The following is a 23942-nucleotide window of genomic DNA, read 5'->3' as shown; positions in this document are numbered from 1 at the left end:
CTCCCCTTGAGTTATGCGGAGGCCACCGCTGCATTCCGGTAAAACTATTGTACCACACTGGTGAGAGGGGAAAGAAGCATGACAGTCAGGGTTATTGTGGCATTCCAATATGTAACAAACATAACAGAGTAAAGAACCGAGTGAGCCAGCAAGCGTATCTCCAAGCTATCCTTCCTCATTAACCCAAAAATCGTTGCTAGAGGGCAACGTGGCATGTATCATCTGTTGTAGATACTATTAATTTTAGACAAAAACAAAATTGTTTTGTTGCTAATAATTGCAACGTGCAGAACAATGCAAATATATGCTTATTTGCTCCCAATTTGTTTTACAAAACTTATCTCATCAATCATCAAATAGGGGGTTCTGATAAATCCTTCATTTGAAGTCAATGATCCAAGACCACTATTAAATCACACCTAAAACAAATTCACAGAAGCATGTTGAGCACTTAGGTGCACATTTCTTGAAGGAGTAATCCCAATATATTGTCAAAGCACATTTTAAAATATATAATTCAAACCAATGGTTGCTTTGCTTTTTCCAGTGGGTGTTTTGATCTTGTAATTGTGTGCTGAAATTGGTATGCATCTACAAAGACATTCAAGTTGTAGTTTAATTCAATGCTACTGGGTGCTTTTTTCCTGTGCTTAATTTGAGCTGGTGGCTTCCGGTACTTGGCACCAACTATTAATTGTCGGCACCAGCACTTATGATGGTCTGCCACATGGTGGCGCTGTCAGTCTAGTTTTGAAATGAGCACACCAACAGCTTTTTTTTTATGATTCAATATTCAATAGAAATTACTAATGTCTGACTCACAAGCTATTCTTTTGATGACCTGGAGTAGTCTTAATAGTCAACACTTGTAGTAGTATGAAGGTTAATAGTTATGTTGGTACTGTCACTGGCAGTACTGGCACAGGCACAAGGTGGGAGAAGCTGCAGTGTTCTCCTGATAAGGACTCTGGCACTTACATTTTTTTTCACAAATTAAGCACTGTTTTTTGCACATTTTCCACATATTTCTTATGAAATTACATAATCTTCTTATCACCCTGCCCATCTACACTCATGACAACAGTGTAGGGGACTCACACATGTGAGGGAGACGTACTCGGTATGGGAAACTGTGTCACTTATATTTTATGTGAAAAATCATCTTTCATTTCTGTGTTTCTTTTGTTTTGTGGTCCTAGAACAGGACTCCTCTTAAGAGTATGATTATAATATGCATTTACGTCAACAATGCTCATGTGACATAGCAAAAACATGCAGAGTATAACAAACTCCAGAGAAAAGAATGACATAACAGGCACTTCAGAGCTCTCCCTGTACATCAGAGAAGCTTGCGCTAGCCTCACTGTATTACCGCATTGTTCATCTTGCTTGCAACAGTCATTACTACATGATTGATAGCTCCTGTGGACAGAACTTTCCAGTCAAAAAAATTCTGCACTCTAGCTTCATATCCATTCAAGACTACTAAAATCCATCCCTTCTATATCCTGTTTCGTAGTTTCTCTGACGAAACTTCAAACAAATATCAGATATGCAATATTTGTTTTATTTTTATTCATTTGATGCGGCGCTTTCTTTCACGGTGAGGTCTAGCTGCAGCAGACTCGCATGCCCATGATGGGTGGTCCTGCATGAGCAAACTTGGCAGCAGCAGTATAGTCCTAGTTGAGGATCCTGGTGAAAAAGACATGAGGCCCAGTTCTAGGAGGGTCAAATATGCAATAGACATATAAAGATCACAAGAGTGTGTAGCACATTGTTACTTACCATGCGGTTCCATGAACTCCGGTCGGCATCTCTTCACTGGACAGGAGTACTAGGGAATGAGCATGTAGTGTGGTACGTGACAGTGCTCATTCACTGTCAACTATCTGAAGCAGGAAGTGCAGCATTTTAGATTGAAGCCTTCGGGACAGCACAACTGCCTCGTTTGCTAAAGACAGCTTACAGCCTTTCAGAAAGCTTCCCTGGGAATGCATTCCGCCCGTTGCTTACCATTGGCTTTGTGGTTTGTGACTCACATTTTCCGGGTTTCTATTTGCAGACTTTCTTTGTTTTAGGCTTTCCTTTCCTCTGTCTCGCCTAAGGAGTAAAGCCTTTTAACACTACCTCTCCTTGTATTCTTCCACAAGGAGTTCTTTCTGTAAACAGGCCTTTAAATCTTGTTCTTATCTTGTCACATTTGCTGTACATTTAGAGATAGAGGACAAATATTTCTGGATAATGGGGGCAGGAAAGTGTTTTTTCTAGCACACAACATTTAAATGAATGGTGCACGTATTTCAGAATATATCAGAATGATGGAGGAACAAATTAAGCAAATTCATTGTTAATATTAAAGTGTGTTGGAAACTGTTAGACCTGTTATTCTTGGAGTGGTTTAGCCTAACATTTTGCCGTTTGACCTCCTGTTTTTGCTGAGTTTGTTTTTGCTGGCTTTAGGATTTTGCAAACTTTACTACTGCTACCCAGTGCTAAAGTGCTTGTGCTCTTTCCCTAAAACATGATTACACTGGCATATCCCCATGGGGCAGTTTTAATTTACTTATAAGTCCCTAGTAAAGTGCACATGTGCCTTGGGCCTGTAAGTTAAATGCTACAAGTGGGCTCGCACCATTGATTGGGCCACCATCTTACACAGCCCTTTAAGCATGTCTCAGGTCTGCCATAGCAGAGCCTCTGTGTGCAGATTTAAACTGCCATGTTGACCTTGGCAAATAAACGTTTTGCCAGGCCCAAACCTTCCATTTTAATAAATATAAATCACCCCACAGTTAGGCCATAGACAGCCGGAAAGGCAGGGTATAGTGCATTTAAACAGTTGGATATGTACTTATATGTTTTACATGTCCTAGGAGTGAAAAACTCTTGAATTCGTTTTTCGCTACAGCACAGTCTATCTCTTGCATAGGATAACATTGGAGGTACCTTATTACACCTTATAAGTGTAATTTCCAAATTGGAAGAGATACCCCCCCCCCCCATTTTAGTGTCTTTAGAGCCACAATTTAAAATCCTAAATAACGGTGAAGTTCATTTTAAATTGCAGCCTGAAAATGCCACTTTTAGAAAGTTGGCCTTTTCTTGCCTTAGCCATGTGGTGCCTGCAGCCTGTCTTTGATCATCTTTCTGGGATGGGTGACAGCTGGGTTTTGTGTATTCCCCCTAGACAGCCACACACGATGTGGGCTTATATGTGACTTGATGGGCCTTGATGTGCCATCCTAGGGAGGATGGGAGGGAGGAGCTGGACCCAGCCACACCTACACCTGAATAGGGTGTGCCCTTTCACACATAAAGTGCTATATAATCATCTGTGATGAGTCTAGAGCCACAGCAGGACATCTGTGGATTTGAAGGGTATGTCTTTCAGGTCTCCCTCACATCAAAGGCACCAGAAATGGACTTCAGACACAGTCACTTCAGTACATTTCTGGACCTATGAATACTATGCCAAGAACCACTGCTGTGCTGCTGAAGGATTGCCACTCTGCTGGACTGCTGTTTTTCTGGACTCTTGTTCTGCTGTGCTGACCTGTGCCTACTGTCTTCTTGCCTGGGAGTGAGAATGACTGGACCTACATCTCTCCAACCAAGAACTCACAGTGACTCCGAATGCTAGTTGGTTGGCCTCTTGATTTGAAGTCTCAGGGACACAAAATACTTCCAACTACCCTGCTTCTGTACCCGGACTCTGTCATCTGAAAGTCTACCCTCCCAAATGGTGCCACCCCAGTCCTGGACCCTTGGAAGTGGTCCTAAGGTGCCTCCCAAGTGGACCTGATGTATCTTCTCGGCTGAGTGGCGCATCATCGAGCAGAACCAATGTATTGCTGTCACTGTGTGGATTGGACCCAGCACAGCAGACTTGCATCGTCACCGCAGTCTGCATCTTAGGTTCGAAGCATTGTCTTCGGAACCTCCATTGTTTGACGTTTCTCTGGAGAAGGCCCTTGCATCCTTTGTAGACAGCAGTCTCGACGTCGCCGCTAAAGCTCTGCATCACAAGATCACCGCTCATTGGAAACAACGCATTGTCTCGGCTGCGCAACACATCCCTGACACCGGCCTTCACTTCAGAAGCCGTGTCAATAGGATCCTCTAGGTCGATGCCACAGGACCTCACACTGCAGCCTTGTGGCATCTCAGAACCAACGCACTGCATTGACTATGCGACCTCTCTTCGCCGCCAAATCCATGCAATGCTCCACAACCAGGATTGAAGGTACTTTGTTCAGCGGGCCTATCTGGGTTCCTGTAGCCTGCTCGTTCTCAATCATGGTCGGCCTGAACTTTTGACTGGACTTTGTCCCGGTCTGATGCAGCCACATATCCCTGGTTGCCACTTTTTGCTTCTAAGTGCTATTCTGCAGTATATTGCTTAAAAATCATAACTCAAGTTCTGCTGATTGGATTATTTTTATATTTTGGTCTTGTTTTATTTAATAAATTAAGTTTAATTTTTTTAACTTTAGGTGGCTCCTTTGTGTGTGGTGTTTTCACTGTTTTACTGTTTGAAGTCTTGCACAAATGCTTTACACATTGCCTTTAAGTTAAGGCGGACTGCTCTGTGCAAGCTACCAGAGGGTGAGCACAGGTTAATTTATGGTTTCTTTGTGCCTTATCCTGGCAAGAATTGTGGTTGCTGCTTGACCAGGGCTCTCACCCCAGTCAGCCAACAACTCAATTTCTCACAGAAATGAAGATTACAATCTGATCAAAACAAATCAATGCATTTGGTGATAACATTTTCATACATTATCGTTTGTGTGCTGTACAATTTCATTAGTAAGTCTGTATATCTCTGCAAAAGTAATGGTCATTTCAATTGAAAATGTGTTGTCTGTAATGGCAGTGTGCTATCACACCATGCATATGCCATTCTATGCCACTCCACTCTACACCACTTCACGCCACTGCACTCTGCTCTGCACCACTCAACTTTACATCACTCCACACCACAGCACTCTGCACCACAGCATTCTTCTCTGCCCCAGTCTACTCTATGCCAATGCACTATACTCTACACCACTGCACTCTTCGCCACTGCACTCTACACCACTCTAATCTAGGCCACTCCACTCTACTCTGCGCAACTTCACTATACAACACGGTACTATAAGCCACTGCACCCTAGTCTATACTACTCCACGCCTCTGCACTCTACGTCAATTCACCATACATCACTTTAATCTACTCTGCACCACTGCACTTTATGTCACTGTACACTCCACCACTTTACGCCATTACATTCTATGTGACTCTACTCTATGCCACAGAACACTACCCTGCACCAATCCACTCTACACCACTTCACTCTGCTTTTCTGCAATCCATGCCACTGCCCTCTACGCCACTTTCCTCAGTCTATGCCACTCCACTCTATGCCATTGAACTCTACACCGCCTTACTCTAGGCCAGTGACTCTACGCCACAACCCTCTACTCTACTGCTTTCATGCTAATCCATTCTACACCACTGCACTCTAAGACACTCTGCTTTGCACCACTGAACTCTCCGCCAGTCTGCTCTGCACTACTGAACTCAATGCCAATCCACTCTACGCCACTCTACTCTGCATCAATACACTCTATGCCACTGCCCTCTCCATCACTCCACTCTTTGCCATTGCACTCTATGCCACTCCACTCTCCTCCACTCTATGCCACTGCACTCTCTGTCACTCTACTCTACGCCACTCTACTATACTCTGCACCACTGCTCTGTCTGCCATTGTACTCTATGCTAATGCACTCTATACCACTCTGGCTCTGCACCCTACTCTACGCTACTCGACTGTACACCACTCTATGTGACTTCACTCTATGCCACTCCAATACACTAAACTGTATGCCACTCCACTCTGCGACACTCTACTTCACCCTTTGTCATTCCACTCTATAACACTCCATACCACTCTCCTTTATGCCACTAACTTTTAGCTTTTCTAAACAGCAGCCACAATGGTGTACAACATAGCTAAGATAATTGCCAAAGCCAACAACACTTGCATAGGTAAGACCTATTGGATGTGCCAATGCTTGATCTCTGTTGTAGCCAAACTTGTAGTCGGTTTGGAGGCCCCAGGGAAGGCAAAGGAGGAGGCACATAACCAAGAGGTTATTTCAGAAGATGCTGCTGATACGCCATCACTAGCAGTAATCCAGCAGATGATATAGGCAGAAATGTCAGCTGCCTTTAAAGAAAGAGAGAAGCCACCATCTTCTAAAAGGCCAGAATTTCCAGAGATCTCTTTTGAGTAATTAAATGCTGCAGCATCAACAGCAGACTCTTCCATAAAGGCAATACCTCAACTTTGGCTTAGGTATTGGAAAATGAATGCATCCCAGGATGCCCTGCTGATGAAGATCTCCTTCGCAGGGATGTAGCTGTTTGGAACCCATCTGGAAGAAATTATGAAGAAAAAAAAGGGAGGACAGGAAACTCAAGAACACCAAGGGGCAGATTTTAGGACACAGGAGATCCTTTGGCCAAGCGTGTCAGGGTGAACCAAATCAGTACTATCAAGGAAGTGGACTTGGCTGGGGGAAGGCTTAGCTTAGCCACCAGAATATGCCTGACTATATTGAAGATCAACCAGAGGGATGTTGGATCCTTAATTTTTTTGAGGTCTGGAGAGCTTGAGTTACAGACCGATGGGTCCTAAGAAATTAAATAGGGGAAAGATTCCAAATTGTGTTTGACTCCCCAAAAACAAATTGTGCCACTCATATGCCGACAATCCAGTGAAAAAGCAAGCTTTGTTGGAAGATATCCAAAAGCTGCTTTTGAAATAGGCAATTGTGTCAGTGCCCTTGCCCCAAAGAGGAAAGGGAGTGTATTCAAATTATAATTTGGTAAAAAAAAAATATTGAGGAGAGTTCAGCTCAGTTCTAGACCTCAAGTATGTGAATTCATACACCCCTCATGTGAGATTCAAGATGGTTACTCTTGAAGAAATTCTGCCTTTCCTAAAATCAAGGAGATGTTCTGGCATCTCTGGACTTTTTGGATGCAACCCTTCACAGTATGGTACATACCAGGTCACACTGATTTCTCCACTTCTCTGTGAAGGTCCAGCATTACCAGTTCCAGGCACTTCCATTTGGTTTGCCTTCTTCTCCAAGGGTGTTTACTAAAATGTTTGCTCCATCAGTGGGGGTCATTCTTAATAGGGGAGTTCATTTTTTTCCTTATCTTGATGAGTGCCTCTCTACTTCTTTTTTTTTCAGGTGAATATCCATGTTCAAAAGATACGCAGGGGTTTGAAAGACCATGGCCTTTAGCTGAATCACTAAAAGACGTGTCTATCCCCAACTCAGGACTTGCAATTTATAAGCTCTCACTCAGGATGGATGTAGGTCAGGTGTTTCTTGCCTCTGGAGAGGAGAAAGAAACTAACTGGTGGAGGAAATTTTGGATGAGCTAAGGCAGATCTCCACCCTACAACGTGAGACAACGGCTGAGACTGCCGGGCAGAATAGCCTCATCAAAAACATTTCTTCCATGGTCACATCCCGACATGTGGCCATTGTTCATTTATTTATTGGCTCTAAGGGTTCCCAGTTCACAGGAATACAAGCAGGGGATCACAGAGCAGGTACAGAGATCACTGAACTGATGGTTGAGCAAGGACAGTGTTTCAAAGGGTCTTTGCTTCCATATAGTACAGCTGCAGAAAAATCTTGCGTAGCTGAGGCTGGACCTGTTCACCTCAGGAGAGAGTCCTTTTTTCTTTCTCTTCTGCACAATTATTCCCTGCCCAGAAGCAGAGATGTAGGATGCTGTGTTGTTCAAATGGCCATTGGATCTGATGTTTGCATTCCCCCATTCCGATGATACGCAGAGTTCTGCAAAAGACCAAGAGGGACAAGTCTTTTGTCCTTCTGTTTATTCCAGGTTGGAAGAGGCACCCTTAATAGCCCCTCTTGTTATATCTGGCAACCCAGTCCTATTGGGGATTCACATTGCCCCCAAATCTTCTTGGGAGATATCCGCTTCCTCTCATAATGCGGCAGACAACACTTCTTTAGGCTTGGCTTTTGAGAGATTAAATCTATTGTCAATGGGTTGTTATACAGAGGCGGAAGAATTGACTCAACAATCCAGATGATATGCTACTATGAAGGCATACTCTAAACATTGGAATGCCTCACAAGTGGTGCGAGAAAAAAGGTTTTCAATATATCTAAGCAGACCTTATGAAAGTGTTAGACTTCTTGTTGGATGGTTTCATTCTGGGTCTTGCTAATTCGACTCGGCAGACTCAGTGGGTAGCAATAAAAGCTTTAAGGAGGTCTCAACTGGAGCATCCGAAACCTCTAGTTGTTAGACTAATGAAGAGTTTTTTCTTTAAAAAAATTACTTGGCCTTCTCTCTCTTAGGACTTACCATTAGAGGCCCCTGAATCTTCTCCATTTGAGCCATTGGTGGAAGTTGACTTCAAATTCCTAACTCTTAAGTTTGTGTTTTGGTAGTAATTTCCCATGCCAGGAGACTATGGGAATTAGGCTCTTTCTGGAGATCAGAGCCATTTTTTAAAAATGTCCGTGACAAAGTGGCTGTGAAACACAATCCTAATTTTCTCCTGAAAGTTCCTTTGGTTTTTCATAGGTCCAGAGATGTTGTCCTAATAATTTGGGCTCTGGATCCTCAGGGAGAGGAAGAATCTTTGTTATAGCTACTAGATTTAAAGAACAGCTATTTTGATATATGTAGAAAGAAAGAGACTTTCTCTACAGCAGATAATTTATTTGTTACATTTGGTATAGCTGTAAATGGTTTGAAGCCATACACCCAACTCTAAACAAACATTTTTTTTATCCTTTGAAGTTCAGGGTGGGGAAGTGGTTAGCCACCTCCAATGGAGGTTAACTAGAGGTATCTCTACATCTTGGGCAGACTTTAAAGGTGTATTAGTCGAAGAGATCTGCAATGCAGCTTACATGGTCACTTCTGCATACACTTATGGACCACTATACTTTGGAGGAGGGGGCAATTTATCTACGTATTTTGTTTCTTTAGTTTTGAACGCAGATTCCGAAATTTAATATGTGAATGAACTTAGAAAGTGGGAAGATATTTCTGAGTGAGTGAATGAGTATGTAATGTCCCAGTTACTTACTGGTAATCTTCATAACTCCGAGGCCAGACTTTCTCACCCCAGTCAAGATTTCCCATCCCTCCCAAGCAGTTTAGGGTTTGGCTTCATTCATAGCTGTGGTTCGTTATAAGAAACAGGATGTAGAAGGGGTGGATATACTCCCTCTTATATTAATTAGAAGGACAATGAAGTCAGCCATGTCGGTGGATGGGAAACCAGAGCACTACATTTTCTGCTTTGAAAGCTCCGCCCACTGGAGCTATTGCTCATATCGTAATGACTGTGGCAAGGAAGACCAGAACTTGGAGTAACGAAGATTACTACAAAGCAACCTAGGCATTCCTTGTGTATTCAGTTAAATCCCCACCGCTCCAACTTCAGCCAATTATATACAGGCACCAATAGGTAGCTAATCTCACCCTTTCACTGCAGCCAATCACAGTAGGGCAACCTTAATTTGCATATAACAAGATCATGTTGACGGGTTTTAAGTGGTATGTACTACAGCGTTATGCTCGCTTTAATTCATAGACACTATCTTAGGAAGTCCTTGGAGGCTTATGGCGCCCTTTTAAACAATGGATAACAATAATTCAGCATCACAGAGCCATAGTGGCACTTGCAGACAGAATTAGTAATAAAATAAGCTATGAGCCCTTCAACAATTAGGGTGCCTATTTTTTGAAAAGAGGCAGAGAACATTCAAACATATTTGCCCCATGATGAGGGTCAGGTTAGCCCAAATGTGTGTAGCCACTAGCAAAATGAGGTTCTGCCAGATGACCTTGTTATACTTTACACCTTTTACAAGAATAAAAGACCATGAAGGGGTTTAAACAGAAGGTAGTCTACATTCATTACTGAAAGAAAAGCTTACATTGGCTTGGCTAAAGCAAAGGGGGTTCTGTAAGTCAACAAGCAGTTGCTTACCATTGGTTCAACAGCAGTTGAAACAAATAATACAACTAAAAGCAAAACTTAATTTTAGAACTGCAGGAATAGGTTGACAAATACAGTTAAAATAAGCATTGGCAAAGCCAATATGTCTGACATTGGCTACCAACCTTTTGACTTTGTGTTGCTTGTTTTGTTTTGCCATGGTTTGAACAAAACGTTATTATTGAAGCTGCTGAGCCCTTGTCAATCTACAAAAGACTAAAAGCTAAAATATTTTTAATCTAAAAAAACGCATATTGTTATAGTAATCTCCAACCCTGTGGGGACTAATTTATTTGTGGATGTGCCCATTATGAAATGGCAGAATATCATAACTAATAGTGAAGTGAACTAATCGCCAAAATGGGCCCATGCTGAATACTGTGGTGGGCAGAAGGAAAAAATGAATGAGACCAGTGGATGAAGACAGCCAGCAGAAAGACATATAGGTTTAGTAAAATCAAAAGGTCTTGACTAATGCCAAACCTAAATAAAATGATTGTTCAGACACCTAAATATATGATCAATATGACTTTATTATTCTTGTAGGCCCACCTCTTGTTTTTTAGACAAAGTAAAATTCGCACTGTCTCTTAATTGCACCAATCAGTGTAAGTTTAAGCACCCTTTTCTGGCTTCCAGCAACTGTCAGGACCCTCTTAGAGGAGAAAGGCATGGATAGCAAAACATGTGTCATTTTCCTGTGAAATGTTCAGGCCTGCATTACTGGAGTCCCCATGGAGTGTGATACTGAAAGAGCTTCAAGCTAGACTTGATGGAGAGTTTCTTGGATTATAAAGGCTTCGAGCTCTGAAAGGTATCCAGCAGAGGTTCCAAATGACGAAGTCCACTCCAGATTTTTGGTAAACTGATATATAAAAAACGTACACACTACGAATGGAAATTATTTACACTGTCACTGGTTATTCTGAATACCTGCCATTGTCAAGCTTTCCTGGATTTAAATCGAATTTCCAGTCTGGTGGGTTTTTTTCTTTTGCAGTTTTATATAGAGCAAACTCAACTCTAAGGTTTTAGGGTGGTTCACACGAGCACCAGTTAAGTTACACTGGGTTGCCTTCATTGATAGGCACAGGTAGATTAAGTAATCTCCCAGAGCCACAGGATGTTGAGCTCCCGTGCGCACTCGGCCCGACGTCAGCAGCATGGAGCTTCTGCAAGCTGCGGGGCTGCACGGGCACCATGTCCAGGTCCAGGCCTCCCTCCTTTAAATGTCCTCAACAGCCTGCTGAGACCAGAGTGCAGAGGGAGGCAGAGAACCAAACTGCTGACAGCGCGGACCCTGGGACCCAGGGAAGTCCCTTGTTTCTCTTTCTTTTGTGCACACAGGGGTTGGAACTCGGCATGGAAAGTATTTGCGTATGGGGATGGGGATGGGAGGAGTCTGTGCTTGGAAAAAAAGGAAACTCGCTGTCAGAGATCCACTTGAAAAAAAGTTGTCTCCCCAGAGTCCCTGGGAAAGGAAGTGGTGTTAATGAGGTACGGTGCTGAAGCCAGGAGGGAGAGCTGGAGAGTGGATACTGGGTGAGTGGTAGTCCAACAGCCCCCACCAGATAGAGACGTGTGTGGCCTTAGAGAGTGCCTTAGAGCCCAGTGGCAAGCAAGACTAGGCACTTTTTAAAATTGCCAGGCTGCTGGGGGTGAGCTGGTCTGAGGCTGTGTATAAGTGCACAGGAAGCAATTGCAAGTCTGGTGCAAGACAGGGGGTGTACTTGGCCCTCTGTAGCAAGTTTGTGAAGTAGGGCAGTTGGTGAAGGGAACCTGAAACAACAGCTTTTGCTGCCTAGGGCCCTAATCTGAATGCCCCCAATCTGCCTTATTCAGTCAGGAACCACCATGTAAGCGGTCCAGATTTCTATGGTTCCCTGCCGATGATGACACTGAACAAAGAGGGAGTTATATTCAGGGTCCTGACATTAATGAACTGTTTACCCATTTCAGACTAAACCTACGTTTTCTAGAGCCTTCCACAAACGAAGAGGACAATTTCTTTTCTCAATATCAGTGGAAAGAACCTGTGCCCTTGCCTGTGCATGTTGCTATTAGAATGGTCCTCAGCAAAGAGTGGAAGAATATTGAGAAGCTACTTTTTCCACAATATCTACGTAAAATATATCCATGGGACAATTTTTAAGATTCATTTTCTGTCTCAGTAAAGGTAGACTGTCATGGAAGGATTAACATCACATGGATACATAATATCTGAGCAGGTGCGTTGCTCCCCCCCCCCACCAGCGTCAGCAGATGCAAACCTTTCACCAAAAAACGATAATAAACTATGTTTCCTAGGCAGGAATTTGGCATCAGCATGAGAATGGTTGGGAGTTGAGTTGGAGATGGTTTCTTGCCTGGCTTTCGTCCCTTGGCATCTCCTTTCTCTATATCCACTAAAAGCATACAAAACAGTGATGTATGGAATGCTTGTATTAATCTCATCCACTAGTAATCACTCAGACTGCAATTCAATCCATTGCTATTTTGAACATCATGCCAACTCAGTTTGGACCAAGCTATATGCAAATCAATCTTGACTCTGCTCCAACAGGAACTGTCCAGAAGGAATTGCCAAGCCAGGTACTCCTGGAACCGGAACACAAGCAACCCAGGACCGGTTTCACACTGGCTATGGGCTCATCAGCCAGGGACAGCTTGGTTCCGAGGGACACAGTGTGCACAGGACCCACATCTGGGCGTACCCTTTCCACTTAGGGTGACACAATAAGTACACAGAACAGTGATGGATGGAATGCTTGAAATAATCTGAGCCACTGGTAATCATTCAGGCCGCATCCCAATCCATAGTTATTTTGCACACCATGCCACCTCAGTTTGGACGTAGGTATATGAAAATCAGTCTTGACCGAGCTCCAATACGAACAGTCCAGACGGAACTACCAAGCATGGCCCTCCCTGAACCGGAACACAAGCAACCCAGGTCCGGTTTCACCCTAGTTATGGTCTCAGCAGCTGGGTACAACCTGGTTTCAGTGACACAGTGTGCACAAGACCCGAGCCTTGGCATACCTTCCCATTTAGGACATCACAATAAATACACAAAACAGCGATGGATGGAATGCTTGAAGTAATCTCAGCCACTAGTATCCACTACTCTAGCATTTGTTAAGACATTAGAATCCTTGATCTCTGGAATACAAAATCATTCCAGTAACAGACAATAAGACAAGATCTTAATTGGTGGTTGAATCCAATTAATTTGGACAAAGCTTTTTTATAAATTGTTCAAGTTCCTAAGATCATTAAAATGGATGCCAGCCCAAAGGGTTGGAGGGGTGTAATGGCGGATCTTTCTGTTCAAGTCGTGATCCTGAAACTGACATCCATCTTCAATACATCAACACTCCATAGGCTTTCCTTCCATTTTTTCAGAACCAAGCAGTAAAATTAGGAACGAACAGCCTGGTGGCCAGAGCTTATGTGAACCATCAGGGGGAAAGAAAAGTTTGGGCCCTTGTTCTCCTGCCAAAAGAGACAGATTCCAACATGATTGCTATGATTGGTTTTATACATTTATAGCAATCCCACCCCCATTCTGCTAGTTCTAAGAACTAAGGGGCTCATTTACAAGCCCCTTGGGGTAGTGTAATTTTTTCTGATGATATGGTGGTGCAGAAAAGTCCCCCACCCTGCACCATAGTTATAAACTGATGCACTGGTACCATTGCACCAGGGTGTAAACCCTAGCGCCACATTATACCTGCGCCAGGTATAATGTATGCAAGGGAGGCGCTCCCCCACAAGGAAGCCCTTAGGAATGGCACATTGAAATCTACAAGATTTCACTGCATCATTCTAGTGTCATTTTTTAATGTCCGCTCGGGGCAGGTGTTAAAGTGGCACTGTGCTTTGTTCTATGGGCCTCCCTGCGCATTGCTGGATTAGCAGTAGTCCAGAAAAGCTCCACAACTGCACCAGAAATTCTGACTCAACTGTGCTAACGAGCACCGTGGTGCGCTGTATTGTAAATACAGCGCTACCATGGTATTGTTAGGGAGCGCAGCGCGGTGCAAGCAAACTGGTGCATCATGAGCACTGCACCAGGTTGTAGTAAATAGGGCCCTATGTGTGATGAAGCAGGTTAGGGCCCGCCCTATGTCTTCATTTTAGATTGCTCATTTTGTGTTGCATCTTTTTCTATGGTGACTTTTCACATGGTTTTACAGTTATTCAATAATGTACTTGGAAGGCACTGTACATGCAGTTTATTCTTTGTTAGCGATGCTGCTATGAAGTCTGTATACCCAGTCCAAGACTAGGCACACAGAACACAATGCCCTTATATCATGTTTGCCTACTGCAGACAGCTTTGAAGCTACAGAAAAAGCATAGCATCAGCTCTGGACCTCCTACACAGTGTGATATGAGCAGTGCTTTCATTATATAACCTGCCTCTGTGCTACATTCGGCAGAGGAGCACTTCTGCTGGGATTATCCTGGGGATACAGCCCTGCTGACTCTGACCACCATCCTGCAAAACCTGCACAACATCAGACCAGCTTTCTGGTACATGTTACCCAGGCATGGCAGGTAGGCTATCCCAGTTCATCTGGCAGAGGGTACTCCATCTATGCTGTCGATAGTATAGGTAGTAACAGATCGGAGTGTCACAACAGAGTAGCATTAACACAGTTGAATTGTTTATCTTTTTTACCATTCTTATAATGTTGGTTACTGTACTTTGCTTCATCTGCTTAATAATCGCAGCTCATGCTTTCTATACAAGATTACAATTGTTCCAATAAATGTTTAAAGAGCCATTTTTGTATTTTTCTTGTGTTTTACCTTGGGCATGCAAAGTAACAACAAAAGGGTAGATCTGTTTGCATGATTTCCTTGGGAATCAGAGTAGTCATATTCAAGGTTGTTGGTACCACCTGTTACTCTGCTAAGTTTAGGGGTTCAGATGAAGCACTGTGAGCTAGCTAGGAATTGTGTCAACATTAGCTAATGGTATAGATGATTGAGTCCCTATATCCTGAAGCTCATGTTGACCTAATATATGGTCCTACTTAATACGCAGGAAACGTTTAACATGAGCTAATTTTAACAGAGCAGAAAATACAACCTATTTTAAGTTTCAAATAGTTCACCTCTACCTACCTGTTTGCACAATAGGACTTGTGTTCAATATAATAGCAAGACCTGCTATTCTTGTTGTTCAAGAACAGCTACACTGATAAGTTCAGCGAGTCAAGGTTAAGTGTCTCCCTCCCCAATAACCCTCAGTTACAATCAGTGATATGATTCTGCACATTCTATCCCATTGTCACCTTGATTGAAGGTTCCCCTCTATCCCCACACTCTTTGTGTTCAGCTTCTATAACATTATTTCACTGTTGTTAAAACTAACAGAATAGAAGAAACACAGTAATATACAACAGAACAGTCACCACTTAGAAAAAATACTGTGAATATATTCAAACAATACATGATTATCATGCTACAGAACATAATGAAATAAACTGAATGTTCCTTCTGTTATTCATACAACTGTACTCTTGATTGATTAGCATGTAACTCAAGAACAGAAAAACCCAGGAGAGAAAAGTCATAATATTCATAATACCAGCTCAATTTAAAAGTCCAGAAGACCTTCAACCTTGAAGAATTATTCTAGAAGTTGAAAACCTTGTGAGCACTCTATAGAGCAAATAGGTTAATTGCCTCCTCTTGCCCACCTACATTAATGTTTGACTGCCTCAGAGATGTTTTTGAGTAGGTTTGTCTGGTTCCACTTTTCAGCCTGCTATTACAGCCTTTGGAGTAAACGTTGTGTAAATAGAAGGTCTGGTACCTAGGCTACTAAAGATGTTTTCTAACAGGAGACCTGTTATCTATTCTCCCATCTCTTCTTGGGACTTACAACTGTTTTTCAAAGCTCTGTAGAGTTCTCATTTAGACCTATTAGAAACAATATCTCTGAAATTCTTAACTTTTTACTTTTTTGAAGTTGCTATCACTTCTGGAAGGTGATTAGGAGAAATTTGAGTTTTTTAATTTATAAACCAAACCTTAGATATTTTTCTGGATAAGGTAGCTGCTAAGGATTGACCTGGCCTTTCTACTTAAGGAAGCGTCTTCATTTCCTTTAGATGAAGATATTGTTTTACCATTTTTCTTCCCCTCAGCACAACAACAGTGTTTATTCACTCAACAGACATTAAAAATCAGTACTATCTGCCACCCATTTCATTCTTGTAGATTTGTGTTGGCTGAAGTAGTCTGAATTTTCACACTTGTAGGAATGTGATGATTAATAGTCATTGACAGTGCTGGAAAGGGCAATGGGTGGAGCAAGATGCAAAGGAATTGTGAGAAGGACGCTACAACTTTTTTTATTTTTACAAATCAAGCACTATGATGGGCTATATCAGATACCAACATTTAATTTGTTATAGGGGAGTTAACATGGTCTATGTCTGAGGCAGAACCCCCATTATTAAGGGTTGTGACGAGAGTTAGAAATGGGGACTCTAGTTGGCAGAGGTATACACCCTTGTACAAATAGGGACCACAATCCTAGTCAGGGTAAGTCACAACACAATCCAAGTTATCCTGTGCCCACCCCATTGTAGCCTGGCTCTGAACAGTCAGGCTTAACTTAAAAGGCAATGTGTAAAGTATTTGTGCAATAAATCATACAGTAACACAGTGAAAACACCACAAAAATACACCACACCAGTTTAGAAACATAGATAATGTTTATCTGAATAAACTAAGGTCAAAATGACAAAGAATTAATAAGCACACGTTGAAATACCACTTTTAAAAGGTTTAAAAGAGTCTCAGTCCTTAGAAATCAATACCTGGTTCTTTGTAACACACAGTACCTGGGATGCGTAAAAAATAACGACGCATGGGGACTGCAGAAGGGGAGATGCATGAAAAATAAGGTGTTGCTTTGGATTTCCCAGTGCGGCACAGGCGATGCATTGTTTTTTTCCACGCTGCAAGGGGTTGCGTCATTTTTCAGGCATGCAGTCTTGGTTACTCACTGTGATGCAGGGATATTTTGACGCCCAGGGACGATGCATTGAAAATCCTTGACGCGCTGGTTGAAGGAGTGGGCGCTGCATCGATCTGGTAGGTGATACGTCAAATTTTATGTTACAAGGCAGGCGCTGCATTGAATTTCCAGTTGATGCTGTGTCGTTCCGGTCGGCGGTTCTCAGCAGTGATGCATGCTTTGCATCAATTTCTACAGGTGTTACGCACAAGGATTTTCTTGAGGAGGTGAAGTTTTTGTTGGCCCTGAAACTTCAGACACAGGAGGCAAGATCAATCCAAGTGCTTGGAGAGCACTTCAGGAAGAAGGCAGAGTCCTTCCAGCAGAGTCAGAGGCCAGCAGGGCAACAAGCAAGGCAGCAGACCTTCTCAGCAAAGCTGTCTACATTAGTCCTTTGGGCAGCCAGGCAGTTCCTCTGACAGAGTGCAGGTGTAGGTCCAGAAGTGTCTGATTTGGTGGGGTCAGAGACCCATTTTATATACCCAAAAGTGCCTTTGAAGTGGGAGAAACTTCACAGAGTGGTTTTGAAGTGTACAAGTTTCCCTTTCAGCCCACTCCTGCCTGCCAGGATTCCTCTGAGGGGTTTTCAGTCCTTTGTGTGAGGGCAGGCCACTGGACTTTGAAATGTAAGTGTGAGCCCCTCCACCCTTCCTGCCCAGGGAGACCCATTCAATGTGCAGAATAATGCAGATGTGACTGAATGTTCTGTGTTTGTGGTTTTCTGGGTAGAAAATAAAAGAAACAATAAGGAGAAAAATACCCACTTTCTAAAAATGGCATTTCTAAAATAGTAACATTAAATCCAACTTCACCAGCAAGCAGGATTTTCTATTACCGTTCTGGCAATACCAAACAAGACAGGGCTACTCATTCCAGATCAGAATCTACCACTTAAGAGTATATAAGGGCAGTTCAAATGCTAGACTATGAGCGGAGTAGGCCTCACAGTAGTGAAAAATGAATTTAGGAGTTTTTTCACTACCACGTCATGTAAAACACATAAGTTCATGTCCTGCCTTTTACCTACATTGCACCCTTCCCCTATGGATTACATAGGGCCTACCTTAGGGTTGACATGTATGTAGAAAAGGGGAGTTTAAGGCTTTGCAAGTAGTTTTAAATGCCAAGTGGAAGCTGCAGTGGAACTACACACCCAGACCTTGCAATGGCAGGCCTGGGACATGGTTAAAGGGCTACTTATGTGGGTGACACAATCAGTGCTGCAGGCCCACTAGCAGCATTTAATGTACAGGCCTTGGCACATGTAGTGCACTTTACTAGGGACTAACAGGTACATTAAATATGCCAATTGGATAGGAACCCATGTTACCATATTTTTAAAGAGAGAGCACATGCACTTTAGCACTAGTTAGCAGTGGTAAAGTGTCCAGAGTCCTAACGCCAGCAAAAATGAGATCAGAAAAAGAAGAGGAGGAAGGCAAAAAGTTTGGGGTTACCCGTCTAAGAGGCCATTTTCCAACGACAAGGAACACTACCACTTAAAGTAATGAAGATTGCTGGTAAGTAATATCCAAGCAATTCATCATCTGAGATATGTTGTGGTGGTGTCTGCTGAGCTGCTCCTACCATCTCAGTGGATAATGGCTGAACTTTCATGGTTTCAAACATTTCTTGACTAAACTAGTCCTTCTCCGACAAGGCAGCCATTTAATACTCACTGTGTTCTCCCCGCTTCACATATCCATGTTATCAATTCAATGTGTCATGAAAGAAACTGACCTTCCACTAGCAGGGAAGCTTTGGACATAAAACGTGACCTCTCCTCTCCCAAAATCCTCATAGAAAAGCTGGTATTTCAGCATTTTAAACAGCCATGGATTAATATGAGCTCCTCTAACAGAAAAAGAATGTAATATACACTGTGATCTCTCCTCTCCGTGTCCCATCAGAGAAGCCGCAGCATTTAATCATTGCAAGCAGTCATGGAGGCATCTGAGTTTCCAATAACAGAGCAGCCATTTAATACACACTGTAAACTCTCCTCTTCACACAGCATCCAAGAAGGGCTGGTATTTCATCTTATCAAAAAGATCTGGGATTAGCTATGTTGCTTTAGAAGAGCAGCTTTAAACATTTCATCAAAAGTCAGAAGTGAGGGAGGAGCTCCATGGACAGCACATATCATTGAATCCATTGAGGTCACTCTCTAGGATGGCGGCTCGAGCTCCCACCTCCTGTGCTGCATGTCTATATCTGCATAAGACAATGATAACAATAACACTAATGAAAAGATCAACAGCAATAACATAGTGCATGGGATCACCGAAATGTGCAATTTTGAAGTGCCGTAAAATCTGAACAATTGTGAATTTATTTCCTCGACCTCAGAAGGTTTAAAGGCTGCGCCAGCCCGTAGGATTCGAAAGCTGAACTCACGAGGCTACATTACGCTACTTCGGAATTCTCCACATACACACTCCTGGGCCCTGCTTCCACGGTGTAACCATCCAACTCCTGTGTAAGTTTTAGGAGCTTTTCCGGATGTGAGCGTTTGAGGCCTCACCTTACATCTTCCTGCTCTTAGACTTTCTGCAGACACTCTCCTATGTTAAAACAGTATCTGTCCTGCCTTTTAATTTCACTGACTCACGTGCAAACCACGCTCTACACCCCCGTCCTGAAATAATACAAAATGAAAGGAATATTTACTCCGTTACGTGAGTCAGATTTTCACTGGATTATTGACACGTAAAAGGATTGTATGATGCACATGCAATCATTTGTATGTCCCTTCACAAGGATGCGTTGGATTTACAGTGGAGTAAATATTGAAAATCAAATGTATATCTATTTTGTATATATATTTCAAACAAGCAGGTTCTTGATGACTCGCCAGTCGTCTACCACGGACGGGGCAGAAGACTAACGCGTTCGGGGACAGATGAATATTCATATAATCTCATTTTAATTGAAGCTCATTTAATTAAAAACTCTTTTTAAAGCTTAGGGGTGGATTTATGGAAAGTGACGCTGCACTCGGCCCCTTAGCACCCCCCTATCGCCACCAGTGCTTAATTTGTGCTTATTGTTTCCGGTGCTGAGCACCGGCACTTATTTTTGAGGGCCGGCGCTTATTCTTCTACCCCAAGCATTTACTGTGAGCAAAAGACACATATGGGAAAGACGGATGAAGAGAAAAATTAAAAAGCGTCACAATGGGAGAAAGAAGACAGCTGCAAGAGTGAGTTGGAGGGGCAGGGAGTGGCTGTAAATGGATTGAAGAGGCCATAGATGGCTTCAGGATTATGCTCCCTCAGTATTCTGTGCTCCCACATTTAATTGCAGCAGCCACGTGTTTAAGAGGAGGGCTTTGAGCAACGGCACATTTTTATTTACAAATTGAGCACTGATCGCCACCATGTGTGCGCCTTATTTAAAATACGGTGCACCATGGCGCAGGGTAGGGGGCAATAGCGAAATTTTTCATGACGCTATTGATGTACTGTGCAGGAGTAGCGCCAAGCTATATTGGTGCTACTCCTGCAGAGTATATAGGACCCTATTCTAAAGAATGGAAAAACCCTTTTAACGCCTGATCTTCAGCGGACGTTAAAAGTGCTGTAAAAATGGCACAAGGAAATCTCATAGATTTCCTTAGGTCATTTTTCCGGTTCCCCTAACAGGAGAACACCCCCTTTGCATACATTATGCCTGGGGCAGGCATAATGTAGCGCAAAAGGTTACAGAGTGGTGCAATGCATGCAATGCACCACCCTGTAAATAAGGTGCGGGGATTTCGATCTCAGGCTACATTAATGTAACAAATAATGACGTTAATGTGGTGCAAGATGGCACTAAGCCATTATAAATATGCCTCTTAGTATGTAGTTTATTACCACTGTGAGTGTGAAGAGGCGCCATGACTCACCGGTGGGAGAGTCTCTAGTTTTCATGATCTACTCTGCCTCCAAAAAAGTTGTGATAAATAGTATATTACTCTGTGGAATTGCATAAATAATTTATGAAATGCTGTTTTTACATGTGTGTATTCACATAGACATTTAACCTGAACTACGACCAAAGAAGTAAAAGATATCCCGGGAGATAAAATCCCATTAATAGGCTTTGTGAGTATGGGTCCAGTTGTTAAAATGACTGTGAAAACAGAGGAGCATATTTACAAGAAAGTGGAGCATTGGTCCCGATGCACCACTTTTCTTGCATCACCTCTTTCCCTTTCCACGTATTTACAATACAGCACACCATGATGGTCGTTATTACAATAGCACCAACATTTTTGATGCTATTGTGGCACTATGGTGCACTAATGTCAGTAATTTTGACGCTAGTACAGCAAAGCACAGGGAGGCCCATTGATTAAAATGGGTGCGTCATTTTAGTGCCTGCTGTGAGCAGGCGTTAAAATGATCGAAAAAATGGTGCAGTGAAATGTTGTAAATTTCACTGCACCAATTTTTCGGACCTCAGTGCGTCAGAACACCCTCCCTTGCATACATTATGCCTGATGTGGGCATAATGTGGGATAAGGGATAAATACGGTGCAGGGGAAAAGCCACCTTAGCGCCGCCTTACAGTAAAAAAAAATGACTCTATGGCTGTGCAAGGTGGCGCTAGGGGCGTGTAACTATACCCCAGATTCTTTCATGAATTAATCATTACTCTCACAAGTTAGTTACAATGTACTATGGTAATAAAAAAGGAATTTGTAATTTGCCTTTTAATGTATCCATTTGCCTTTATTAGTACATTTGGTTTATTGCCATTGCTGAGTGAGGGGAGAAGGTATGACTAACAAGAGGAGAGTGGGTCATGACAGCCCTTCCCTCCCTCAAGAAGGTAATATAACGCATATTACTCTCTTTACCTCTGCATGTCCGTTTTATGCCATGCTGATTTGTCATGAGTAGTAAATATAAAGAAAAGTAATTAACTAGTGCCAGGATAAGCACAGTTACATTTATGCACTGAGATAAAATCTCACTGATTAGGCCTCATGCCTCATGTCTATTAGGAAACCTGTTTTCCTCTACCAAGTCACTGTAACCTGCATTCCCTGAGATAAAACGAAGTGTTTTCTATTCTTTTGTCAGTTATATTATACTGTGGTCATAACATGGCTCTTGACTTTTGCGCTGTAATAATACGTCTTTGCATGTGCATTAAGTAATACACTTATCCTTTTGATATTACTAAAATGTTTTTTGTAATATACTTACATTAGGTGCTTTCCTGGGCTTTTAGCCAACTATCTTCATACATCGGTCTGTTGCTCTGTCATTCACAATTTCTTTCGCCTTTGCAGCCTACAGTATGATGGGACAGATCAGCCCAATTCAGCGATTCCTCCCTTTCACAAGGAGCTCAACGCACAAAGTAGTTCCTTTCAATGTCAGGGATTACTACGGCAATGTGTGCTTTTTCAGACAAAAATATTTTTGTTTTTGCCATTTTTTATATGTGAGGGCCCAGAGGCTCACCCGGCCAGACAGTTTTATAAAAACCATTAAAAAGAACCAAACAAGCACAGACAAAGCCAAAATGTTAGCGGCCAATGCCATACCTATTGGCGAAATGTGAAAATTAGAATATAGTTAGAGAAGGACAGCCCTCCTTAGGGCAGTGGTGCATATTTTTTTTAATATCTTTCTACATTTTGAATTTCAAGAATGGTTGTCATACCCTCTTTCAAGACTATCTACTATATTTTATATAATACACACCAGTCTTGTTACAATTTCTCCAAGGCTGTAGACAAAGTAAAAGACTTGTGTCTACCATATGTAATTTAGGGGCATATTTAGAAGCCCCTAGCGCCACTGGAGCATCACTTTTTGTGACGCTCCGGAAGCGCTGTGCACTGTACCATATTTACAAGGCGGTGCTAAGCCACTTTCTGTGGCTTAACACCGCTTTGTAAATGTGGGCCCCTTGGAAGCAGTTTACTGCAGCAGAGGGGGTGCAATGGGTGTTCCTGTGGGCGTTCAGCTTTTGAGGTTGCTTTTGAGGTTGCTGCGGATTTACAAGAATTCATAAGTCTGTGGCAGCCCCAAAACTAATGCCACCCCAGGACTGACTTTAGCATGGCGCAATGAGGAGAAATACTTTTATTTCTCCTTCTTTTAGCTTTTTTCGTATGTGGTACATTCTGCAACACTGATAGAAAGAGCAAAATGCCATGAATGATTGTTTATGTCCGGGAAGGTGTTCCTTCCTGCACATAAACAATCATTCAATAATGAGAATTTGCTACTTCAGTGTGTGCTGCATTTTGCAGCACACATAGAAGTGCCAAATTGCCATTGTAGATTGTTTATGTGCAGGAAGGGGCACCTTCCTGCACATAAACAATCAATCTCTCCAACGCAGACATCCTAGCACCTTGATGCAAGGGTGCCCGTGTTGGCGCTGGAAGCTAAATTTAGCACCAGCGCTAGGAGAAACACAGGGGTGCCCCATATGTTTTGTAAATACAGCTCATTCGTGTGTTGCAGAACTGATGCAGCGTGGTGCTGCCAATTTTGGTGCAGCACCATGCTGAGCTAGTTCCTTGTAAATCTGGCCCTTAGTATGTTAAAAAAGCTACCATCTCCCATACTCCGTACAGCACAGTGCTGTCCTTTTATTATATGGTCAACCTGATAAGCATAGTAAAAGACTAAAACCTGCAATATGCAGTGAAGTACACATCTGTCTTTAAAGAGGAAACCACACCTGCAGTAGGGCTGTAAAAGTAAGACAGGCATTAGCAAAGTCAATCAGTCTCCGTAATTCCTGGGCTATTGGCATTGTTAATGTGGAATGCATACCTGAAGCTGTCTGGACCTCATGCCTTAGAAGGGTTCACTGGAGAAACAC

Source organism: Pleurodeles waltl, chromosome 8, assembly GCF_031143425.1.
Source record: "Pleurodeles waltl isolate 20211129_DDA chromosome 8, aPleWal1.hap1.20221129, whole genome shotgun sequence".
In the NCBI taxonomy this organism is placed as follows: domain Eukaryota; kingdom Metazoa; phylum Chordata; class Amphibia; order Caudata; family Salamandridae; genus Pleurodeles; species Pleurodeles waltl.
Note: the sequence above shows the minus strand (reverse complement) of the source record.